The sequence below is a fragment of the Aythya marila genome, assembly GCF_965140915.1.
Source record: "Aythya marila genome assembly, chromosome: 1".
Taxonomy (NCBI): domain Eukaryota; kingdom Metazoa; phylum Chordata; class Aves; order Anseriformes; family Anatidae; genus Aythya; species Aythya marila.
The window spans coordinates 94,865,882-94,877,919 of record NC_139042.1 but is presented as its reverse complement, the minus strand read 5'-3'; the positions used below and the strand labels follow the sequence as shown (position 1 = coordinate 94,877,919).

The following is a 12,038-nucleotide window of genomic DNA, read 5'->3' as shown; positions in this document are numbered from 1 at the left end:
GGGGCATCCACAGCTTCTCTAGGCAACCTTTTCCAGTGCCAAACCTCTCTCACAGTAAAGAATTCTTCCTTACATCTAATTTAAACCTACCCTCTTCTAGTTTAAATCTATTACGCCTTGTCTGTCACTGTACTCCCTGATAAACAGTCCCTCTGCAGCTTTCCTGTAGGCAAAAATGATCATTCTGAACTTCACAAAAAGAAATCTTCATTACTACTCTAGGTTTACTTATTCTTCCCTTTTTCTTCCACCCAAAATGTGACTGTATGGTTTCCAAAATCTTCATAGTGAGTGGTTTCTCTGTTCCCTTTAATAGCTGGTTTCCATTGCAATGGGTAGAATTTTCTGGTGAGTCTTATCAATTAACATTAGTTGGACAACCTGTTACACCTAGGCTTGCAGGCATCCTCAAATACATTTATGTCTAGCTGTTCTCATCTACTCCTAATTCTGCATAAAACGCCAGGAAAGATACTTGCATTATTTTTGTAACCCATAGCTGAAAACAGTTTAATTTTATGAGTTCATTCTTTCCCTTTGGCCTTACCTCTTTTGAACTGTTACTATAGCTAGTTAAAAAAAAGATGGAATTGTGCTGAATTTCTTACCTGATGTAACTATTTAGTCATATTGTGAAAACAGAAGTTTGAATCCATTCTCTAGCATAAATAACCTGTATTCCTTGGTTTTAGAGATAATAAAGTGGTGAAAAAATAACAGAAAATGTAGAGAAGGCAGCATGCAAATTCTTAATGACACACATCAGAAATATGTGTAACTTACATTTTTCAGGTCAGCTGACACAGACAAAAGGAAGTGGGACTTAAGAAAATCTTTCTCCTTCTTTCTGAAGTATTTAATCATTACAATTTACTCATCCCAAGCTATGTTCAGAACTGCAGAATTAAAATTAGACCAATAAGTTTCAAGATGATAAACAATAGAAAAAGCTACATCCAGTGAAGTCTACCAAGACAAAATATTTTTCCCTGCATGTACGATGTTAAGATCTGAGTCACTAACTAAAGTAAGATTGATTTCTCCCAAATATTTCTCTCTTGACTATGGCCAGCAGTATCTTACTTACCAGTCAGCAACTATTAGATTTGTTTTAACATTAAATTACATTTTTTTAAAAGTACATGCATTACTAATTAATTACACTGGTACTTATTAACTAGCTTGTGGTACGAGTAAGTTATATCTTATCCACCTCAAACATGAAATTGAACCAAAACCAGAAAATGAACAAATAAAAATGGCTGATAATAGCAAAATACTGGAAGTGTGTGTGAAAGCTACTGGGAATAGAAATAAACAGAAGATAAGCAGAAGTCTTTTAATTCTCCCAAAATTGATAAGCATGAATTTGCAATCCTTGCCAATAACGCAGATGAAGAAATACAAACAATTTGTCTGTAAGATTTGAATATGTTTTACATACCTAAAGTTACAACTGCTTAGATAAATTACATGTTCAAATGAGGACCATATTTTATGCCATTTTATTGCTATGAACACCATGTTTGGCTGTTCGGCAGAATAATTCCTTGTCTTTCTTTATCAGAAAGGTTAAAAAAAACATAAACAAAACAAAAAAACAGAACATGACACGCAGTGAAATATCTATGACAATATATTCTGTAATCAATTTCCATTTCTGTGGCTACAGCATACAGATCTGTGGAAATCTGAGTTAATCAAAGAAACTTTAGTTCCTGGGGACAAAATCAGCGTAGTCAGTTAAATACATTGCAAAGGTGACATTCTGTGTCTGAATCTAGGCTGAACATTTCCATACATCAGGCTTTCCAACTGGCTATATCAAGATTCTTGAACTATTATTCTTAAAACCAAGAAGCATCTTGGGATAAAGATTCTTTTTTACCTTAGGCTTTACAGTATGCTGGTACTGTGATGCACAAGGGCATCTTCCTTGTATTTTTTCTGTCAGCACACTGGCAATATTCTGATGGAGAACTACGAATATCTGCACTTAGTTCCAAAGAAAAACATGTAAATGCAGCAACTGAATGGCAGAATACTGATGCCAAGAGAAGAACAAAAAGGCAGACAAATAAGCTAGATTCATAGTGCTCTACAGACTTTCCAACATCTTCTAGTTGAAAATTATTTGATGCCTGGCTACTACCACAAAAAATATCCAAGCCACCCAACTGCTTTTCAATTACCTTGGCAAGGGGTGATTATTTCACTTTTCTTTTTGAAAACAGATGGATAAACTGTGATTGAAAACTCTAAGCATTCCACAAGCATTGATCCTCGCTACCCTGATACGGTCTGCTAACTTAAAATTATTCCCTATCACGTGAATTCTACATGAATCAACTCCCACACAAGATTTTAAATTTGTATTAAAGCATGTGGCTCCCAGCTATTTCTTTTGTATCACACATCTGATTCCATATTCCAGATAAGGTATACGTGTTATCTTTGGCAAATAAATCACGAACTGAGTGAGAACTCTTATGTAACTTGGAGTCTTCAAACTTAAAGGTCCAAAATAATATTCTTTCTTTCTTATGCATCTGTGGATAACATTTTAGACTATTTTCCTCCTACATGGAAGCCTAAAAAATGGATTACTGAGATCATATAAGCATTCTTCTGCATCACTTCAAAAACTTCCAAAAGGGCAGAAATTCTCTCTCTTCGGTGAAGACTGAAATAGTATTTTTAGCCACTAAAACATTTTCTGCACGTTATTGTTCCAGTGCTCAGAAAATTCAGTTTCAGTACCGCGATCATATTGCACAATATGCATCCTTAAAAGGAAACTGGTTCTGTAGCAACTAGTTTATACAACCAAATAGTTTAGACATATGTGAAAATCAACAAATAGTTTAGACATATGTGAAAATCAAGTCTTGGGCTTAACAATCATTATATGGATGAAATCTTTTAGCTGAAAGATAAATATAACAGTATAAAAAAATACTGTTTTCTTTAACTAAGCCCACAAGCCATCTGAGTTTACCAATACATTTTAGGGGCTGTAGAAATGGGTCAATGAAATATCATTTTGAAATTTTAACTGCCTATTCTAGGATTTGAATAAAGACGGTAAATTAATGGGTGGAAAGCATTACAGTCAGGTAGAATGAATTCTGAAGCTTTTCTACTGTCATGCAACATGCAATTTCATGGATTACACGAGATCCAAAAAGTATAATGTACTATGTTGTAAGCCACATTTTTAAAAACATGAAATATAAGCAGTTTGTGGGATTCTGATTACGTATCCAAATATGCTTATGATGGTAGAAAAGATTAAAAGGGCGACTAAAAATAAACAAGCAAACCAGTGTATCATAATTTGCAGATTCATAGACGACTGTACAGAAAATTATTTTTACCCCAAATAAACTAAATTCCTCATACTGCCCAGTTTTCAAACAAAAAAAGTTAGAAATGGAACCACCACATGCTTAAGTGGAGTTATTACCAGGCTCTATGACTTCAGAAGGAAACGAACCTAAACAGTACAGGATCTTTCAGTAGATAATTCGCCAGCTGAACAAGGGAATATCATGTTTCTTATCAGTAATTGGTTTGCTATGCACTCTGACAACATGTAGATTTTTCCCCAATTAATACTGCAACCTTTTTACATGCCACTCTTTTTAACCTAACATTTGTTAAACAAATATTCAGCAAACACAGATAAGATTTGTTTCCCTTGAATGCCTTATTTTTATTTCCTATTTCCTATATCTCAGCCTCCATCTCTACTTTTTTTTCCTCTTCTTGTTTTCTTTTCAGCATTCTTCTGAATTCCTCTTTCTTCTTGCTCTGTGAATGGACAAACTGATGATCCATTCAAACACAAATAAAATGAAAAAGGTTTATAGAACAGTCTCTAGTTGTATTCCACGTATGTTTGATGAAAGATGGAATGAAAGTTCAGCATTTGCAAAGAAACCTTTAAAATACTTGTGTTTGTTTTTTTTTTTCTTTTTTTCCTTTTTTCCTTTTTTTTTTTTTTTATGTAAGATAGTATCATCCTCAAAATAGCATCAGCTGAAGTTTACAAAAAACATTTGGAAGTTTTGCCACTTTTAACTCTTTAGCAACAAGAACAATGCTAGTAAATTGTTTTGAAAGCAACATGAGGTACTGTATTTTATAGCAATCCTGGGGATCACAAAACCGCAGTGGGGGAACCTCGATTTTTACACACCATTCTACAGGCCACGACATTTTAGGCTAAATGATATGAGGTGTGATAAATGCAAGCCTTCGTTTGAATACAAACAGATTCTTAAAATATTTTAACTAGGAGTATAAGTGAAAATAAATTAGGCCAGTGGGATTTAAGAAAAGAATTCAGATTCTGTGGGATTTTCTTATTTTACTGCTTAAGGTAGAAATTACACAAGCTTTGAAAGGTTTAGGCACTGAAAACAATCAGTGAATTATTCTGAAATCAAATTACTATCTTCTAGCAGCATAAGAATAAAAATCAGTATGTTTATTTGTAACAGCACTGGAACAGGTGCTGTCTAAACTTCCTCAAAACAGTAATGCCACAAGCTTCTCAACTCCTACGATGTAGTAAATCCAACCATTTTTTATTTTATTTTTTTGGCAAGGGCAAAGGGACGGAGATGTGCAAAATGGAAACTGAAAGCCATGATCTAACTTTGAACTTCTAAGAAACATGATTATGGTATTCTCCATGTACAGTCAGAATGAGAAACTGGCATCTCCAGACAATAATTCACATTTTGTCTGACTGCATTTAGTTTTAGTTCAGAATTTGGATCTTTATTGTAGTTTCAAAGAAAATAAAGTCAAAATGTAGCAAACAACACATTTCTCTCCATGTCTGAGAAAATGGATTCTTCCCATCAGCTTCCTAAAATAACCAGATAAAAATTACTCTGTAGATGTTAATTCTACTTCCAAAAGTGAAGTAGGCCCTATGCATCCCTTAAAGCAAAAAACGGTCAGAGGAATTCCAAAGCAAAGCATACTGGGCTTGACTTCTCCAACCAGTCCTGTATTTCCATTTTTCTGAAAACAAAAAAAAGGAGTCTGTTTGGAACATGCAAGTGCTGAGTATCTCCAGCACATCTCCTTGATAGGTCAACAGTGTAAGAAACGTGCAGTGTCCAGCCAAATGGATTCTTTACTAGTTCCTAAACTTGGACTTCCTCAGCTCTATACGTTGTAGATAACCCATTAACAGAACACATTATCACATCACTTGATATCCTCTTCCTAGTACATCTGACTACCTAACTGCTATTCTGTTTTATCTAATTGCAAAACTTTAACTTTCTAATATAACTCTCCTTCTCACTGAGGTACAAACAGTAATACACGAGTGCTTCTGGGCAATTTAAGCTAAGCAACATTTTTTTTTACTAAACCAAACTTAAAATTCAAAGGCAGAATTGACAGTCACAATTACTCAGTTACTCAGTTACCAAATGAGTAACAATAATATATATGCAATGTGTGTTATAATTTATGTAACTAGATAACCCTATATTATATATTGCAATGTATTACATACATTGTACTCTAATACACAACTCTTCCAAGTTAATCCTCTTTCAACAGTGTGATGATTTTTAATTTCAGCATTCAATTTTTTCATCTTAATACGAAAAGCCTGATTTAAAATGTATGCATGAAAATAGCACGGTGTAAAACAAAACAAGATAATGTTCTTGAACCCTTCTATTTCCATTCTCCAGCAATCATTTTAACTGTGCAGTCTTATAGGGTTACCACTCATATTTAACAAAGGAGGAGTGTCCCAAGGATACATGTGTATTCATACAACAATACGGATTGTTCAGGAACTTCCAGCAGCAGGGTAATACAATATACTATAAGAGTTCAATGTGGGTTAATTGCTCTGCAAAACGGGTATCTTTTTTTTTTATGACTCAATCCCCTTTGGGAACATCAAACCTCCCCCTGTGCTGACAAAAACCATGCAAGCAGGAGGCCCACTTCATTAACAGGAAGAAAATCTACTAATTTTACATAACAAAAAAAATAAAGAGGAACATATTTTGTCTTCAATTCCATGGAAAATCAGACACACAAGGTGCGTGACAAGAAAATAGGGACCTAATTGTTTAGCGCCCTTACGAACCATTCACAACAGGTGGAAAGAAAGGCAAGGAAAATTGACGCAAAGGAGATGACAAATCCTAATACAGAAATCTTTCAGCAAGCATGTAATGAAAAATGCTATTGCAGAGAAGAGTCTGGGAATGGCACAGAACCAAATCAGTGCCAAAAACTTCCGAATTCCTCACTTTATACAGGCAAGGAAGGGAACAGACTCTTGGCTGTATTACAAAAATTCCTGTATGATCTTGTATTATCAGGATGAAGGACAGCTTTCCCTAATGCTAGACGATGCAAAACGGTACCAATAAGTGAATGGAAGAATAAAGTCAGAAATAATATACATTTAAAACATTTATACATGTAAAAATTACTCTTGAAATGTATTTGATTTAAGGGAAACTAACATATACTATTACGTGAGCTAATCTTTATCACCACAGGATGGCACAGAATACTGACTATAAAAAATCCTCAAAAAAAACAATCATGGAAGCAGCTATTCCAATGCACAAACCTTATTTCTTTTGAGAATAAAAAGCCCTCTTGCAAATTCAACCCGATGAATAAAATAAATGCAAGTTTAAAAATTAGTAAAGCCAATGATGTAAGAAACAAACGGAGATGATACTACATGAAGGCTAAGTTAAATGGGAGGGATACAGCTTAAAAGAATGAAATCCTTCAAAGAGCAGGTCTACTGCCAATAGTATTTAACTTTAGGTTTTAGGTTAAGTATTTGTTAAGTAAAGTATTCCTATTCCTCAACATAGTTTAACAAACAAAGACAACCAAGGAATCTTAGCTTTTAAGAGATGCACTTGTGAGAGTCCTCTACACAAGGAAGGCCTGGCTATCCAAAATTATAAATTATGTTTTGGTTGTGTATGTTATGTATTATGAAAAGATTACACACAAAATTCACACAACATTTAAATCCCACTGACCAATTTACCAGCAGATATTTTTTAAATACCCAACAGCAATTTCTTGAGACAAAGGCAACCTTCCCAACCACCACAGCATTTTCTAACTCTCTAAGACACTTTCTTCAGAGGGAAGTATGGAGAGGGGTAATTTTTACAAACTGTTAATGTTGGTGACAAGACATTTATTTACAGAAGACTATTAATGTACTAGGATATTCTCGTCAGACCAAAAGACAAAGACTTTGTAGTTTGAAGATTTTGTAATCCAACTACCTCTACATCTTCAGGTGACGAAAACACAAGGTCCCTATTTGCACATATCATCCAAACCAGCCCTCTTGCAGCTGATTTTGACTACACAGCACAACTGCTTCCTCCACCCAACTGAGCCTAGATTATGAGACATGGCTAGCTAAAATAATATCAGCAGCAGTAAACAATTTTTGTAACTTTAAAGAAAATGGTCAATCAAGTTGAGCCAATAGCAACAGCAACAGTTCGTGCTTGTAGTCCAGTTGTCATGGAATTATGATGGAAATACCTGAGAGGTCAGGCTTTAGAGTGATACGCCCAATGATGGGATGAATACAAGCACTGTGACTATAAGGCGTATTTTGCATGTGCTATGTTAATTCCAAATTTCTGTCTTTAAACCACTTTTCAAACCACCACCCACCTGGCTTATCTGACTTCAATTTGTTTCTTAAAAAACGTGGTTTAAACAGAGAATACAAGAGATCACTGAGGTGCATGGAATGACTAAACAGGAGGCTGCTGTGTTTATGTAGAGTAAAACATCATAAGGATTTGAAAAAAAAACACCCACTAGGTACAAAATACAGTTTGTCAATCTCAGCTTGTTTGTGCCTCTGAACTGCCATTCCAATTTCCTGCAACTATAAGCTGCTCTTACTTTTCACTAATGCATACCTGCATAAGCAGCACGTGTATTTAAATATAAAACATGAGTTTTAAAAATAAAATCTCAATGCTCACTTTCCAAAATTAAAGCTGTATCACGATGAATCTTGAAAAGCATCAAGAAAAACTAAAATGGCACCAACAACGTAAAGGATTTTCTTCTGCAAAGATTTTAACTGTTTGGAAAATGTTTACTCTAAACTGACATTTTATTTAAAGATCCCACTCAGCAATTATGAAAGCAATTTTCTCCCACATTTCATTCCCACTAAAATTCACCATATTTATGTCAAACTCTTCCTAACAATGGCACAGGAACAGCTGCCTTTGTTCTTCTTAAATACTGGGGAAACAGTATCCACAATGGCATTTTATGTACAATATATCACGTGCTGGCTTAGTAATGTATAAATCACATCTTCTGCCAAATAAAACATTAAAACAAGATGTAAGGTGTTGGTAAAGAATAAAATTGAACTGAATACCTAAGTAATTTATTTTTAATGAAATGGTTGTGAAACCAATCCAGTTAATTAAGGCGTGCTAGAAATATTTATTTATCAACCTCAGGTCTTGTGAGCCTAGCAAGTTCGTTTCCACAACTCAATACTTGCATTGGCATACCAGATGCATCCTTAAAAATAATGGTTTCATTTTGAGTCATACAAACTCAGGCATTCTTTGAGGAGAGGAGACAACAAAAGTGGAACTGCTTCTGGAAAGGTTAACCTGGTCAGGTGCTATTGGGATAAATATCTCTGAAGAAATACACAAGGTTTCTGAAATTTCTTTCTGACTTCTGATTTCCCTTGAAGAAAAAAAATAAAACAAAACAAAACAAGAGGAGAGCCTCTATCTTTGGTTAAAAAAAATTAATTAATTAATTAATTAAATTTTAGTTTAAGAAGTAAAAGATTAAATGCTTTAAATGTAGTCTTATGATTCATTTAAAGCTTTTAACTTCAAATCATAGAAGCAATATTGACTATTTAAAACTACATGATATTTAAGCAAATTTTTTTGCTTAAAAAAAAAAATCTTTGTTTTACAATTAGACTAACGCCATTTAATTTTAGATACTTACAGGTGAATTCACACTTTGCTCGTTACCTTAGGACATGTAAATGTATGCCAATGATAATAAAGTGTGTATGTTAATATGCAAAATGTCAAGACATGCCATCTGGAGAGCTAATGAACAATCAAGGGATTCCAAATTAAACTACAGAATTTTCCCTTAGAATCTTTAGGACAACACTGTCAAGTTCAATCTATTCACTTAGACTCCAGAATCAATTTTTCAAACTTTATGACAGGTCTAATAGTTTCCACCTGTTTCTCTTGCTTGACTTTTGACTGGCACGTTACCAGCCAGGGTGGAAATGTAGACAAAGACCCCTATTAGGCTCCGGCTGTTTCTCTACTGTGAGGTCACTCAGCCATTAAATTAGTTCCAGCCCACTTTCTCCTTCGATGTCTTAATTTTGGGGGGTATGAAGGTTTGGGGAAGTGAAAAGGAAGAGAGGCAAACATTTGACATTCAGTTTGTGGGAGAGGTATAAGAAAATCTAAAATCACGGAAGTTAAATGCTACATTTATTTGTAATTTACTAACTAAATAATTTACTAAATCAATTCACTGCTAATCCCAGGGATTAAGTTCTTGAGGTGTCTGTGTCACATTTTCAGTCATCACAAACTTTGGAAAAAATAAAAGATTCCATCCTGTAGCACTTGCTTATTGCAATATTCGATTACCTATACAAGGTATAATTTACTTTTTTTTCCTGGGAATTACAACTGATCAGTAAGAACTTATTTTTTGTGCAATGAAAGAAACTCTTTTTCTTGAGATACACTTTCATTTTGAACTGGCAAGTGACATATTACATATCCTAAACCTGACATATTACATACCTTAACACATTCATATTGGTTCTTATGGAAGTACATTAAAAACTGACAACTTCTTTCTTCAGAAAGAATAAATAAAATATCTAATAGATATTTGCCTCAATTTCTAGTGATTTATGACTTCTTATTATTTGTGAAATCTCAAGGTACTTTGCTGAACTGCAAATCACATGCTGAACATGCAAATCACATCAACATTATTCTTTTATCTATGACAACAGTGTATTTACAATATCATTAATCATCATATTTAATATTTTGAATTATTAAAACAAAAGACTTTCTACAAGAAACTTAATCACTCAAATTATAATCTTAATAGGACCACCTTCCCTGTAAAGGCTGCTTAGAGAAAGAACTGGTTTACATCTTATCTGAAAACCAACTACTGGAGTTGCATCACAATGGGGAAAATCTTGAAGACCCACATCTCCAAGCACTTCATTACATTTGGACTACTTACATAAGAAATCAACCCGTTAGCTGAACACTCTGCGGGGACATCAGTTTAGAGATAAAAGGGTAAAGGTTCCAGATTCAATGAAAAACCAAGACCACTTCTCTCATCTCCCTTGCCTTCTGGATGATATAAGCGTAAATAAATCGGCCAGACATGATTCTGTTTAGCTCGTGATATCTAAATAAATTCACAGACTTTGAATAATATATTTCATCTTACTGGGATATGTAGATACTGTTACTGAGAACTACCACCAAGAACAACTATCAGAAAGAAAACTATTAACATATTGAATTTTCACTTCAGTTTCTTACCAGTAAGTCTGCTTTCAATCCTATGAGTTGAATATGATTTGAACAGAAACAAAGATGTAAATACTACAAATGCTTCAATAATAATAATAAAACACTTATTTTGGGGCTCTATTGAAATAGCATGTCTGTCTACATCCAAAAGCCCTTGTCAAATCAGTTGTAGGACTAGGATGTAGATTTGGAGGAAGGGGTGTGGCAAAACTGGATTGCAACATTTTTTAATATGTGTGCACATGTATGTATAAACACACAAAAAATAGTTTGGTTTTAAAGGAATTTGTATTTGATTTGAGCTGTCTCTAAATTACAAAATTTTAGGGCAAATTATCATTTGTAAAGTTTATCTATAAACACTATAAATACTTAATTTCAGGTAATTTTTAGTTATCAGAACAGTGTCAACTGTAAAATTACACTGATTTACTGTAATACTGTTCTAATGCATGCTCGTTCACAGTTTTTGTGTATGTATATTTTAAAACAAATCACCTTTATTACCTGCGAGAAGGTATATTCTGTAACATATCAGCCTTACAATTTAGGCTCTCTAGCTGAGAAGTAAAGCTATTACTGCTAGTTAACTAATCAGTTACAATAACATTCAAGGCGATTTAACTGATGATGTTGATAAAAAGAAAATCCAGAACAAAATTACTGAGGTTATTTTAAACAGCAAAATTCACCTGCAATTTCTGCAGATAAATTAACACTGATACTCAAAAGTGGCTGTCAAGAAAAGTTAGAGCTGCAGGTAGAAACACACAGAAAAAATCTTTCCTGAAGAGGAACAGCTTCTTAAAGACAGTTTTTTCCATCAGACTATTTCATGTTCTGAAACGTAACAGTACATTCTTTGTACATAGACTCCAACCTAAGATTTACTAACTGTGATTTTCATATCACTTAATCCCATTCAAAACTCTAACAAACTACTTTCTCAAAGGTATCTCACAACTCATTCACAAGGGTCATCTATGTGATGATGAAAGAACGTATAGCACAACCCTAACCAATGTTTAAAAAACACCAAAGAGCATTTTAGTGGAATATTCAGTGAAAGGACATTAAATGGAAGGAGAGAAAACAGCAATGTTAAAATTTAGGCCCCAATCTACTTGGTATTACTTTTGTTATGTAACTAGCTCAGAAAATAACTTGTGTTAGAAAATGTATGCAATCTCCTAAATATGAACATTTAATACTTTAAACATTCGTGGTTTTTTTTTTGCAAGATTAACAATTGAAGTCAATCTCCAAGTAAGAAGTTGTCACATTAGGTTTTTGCACCTCTTATATATTGGCATTTATACACGATTAATTAATATTCTGTAAACACAAAGATCTCTCTTTTGTGTCCTATTTCATAGACAATCAGCATTTTTGACTGGG

At 33.8% G+C, this 12,038-nt stretch overlaps 1 protein-coding gene across 2 annotated transcripts in view; it reads right to left on the bottom strand.

Moving 5' to 3' along the window:
* Nucleotides 1–12,038, bottom strand: part of HLCS (holocarboxylase synthetase) — a gene marked incomplete at its 5' end in the record, with an annotated part of 124,434 nt that overhangs the window by 68,712 nt on the left and 43,684 nt on the right. The window lies entirely within an intron of this gene.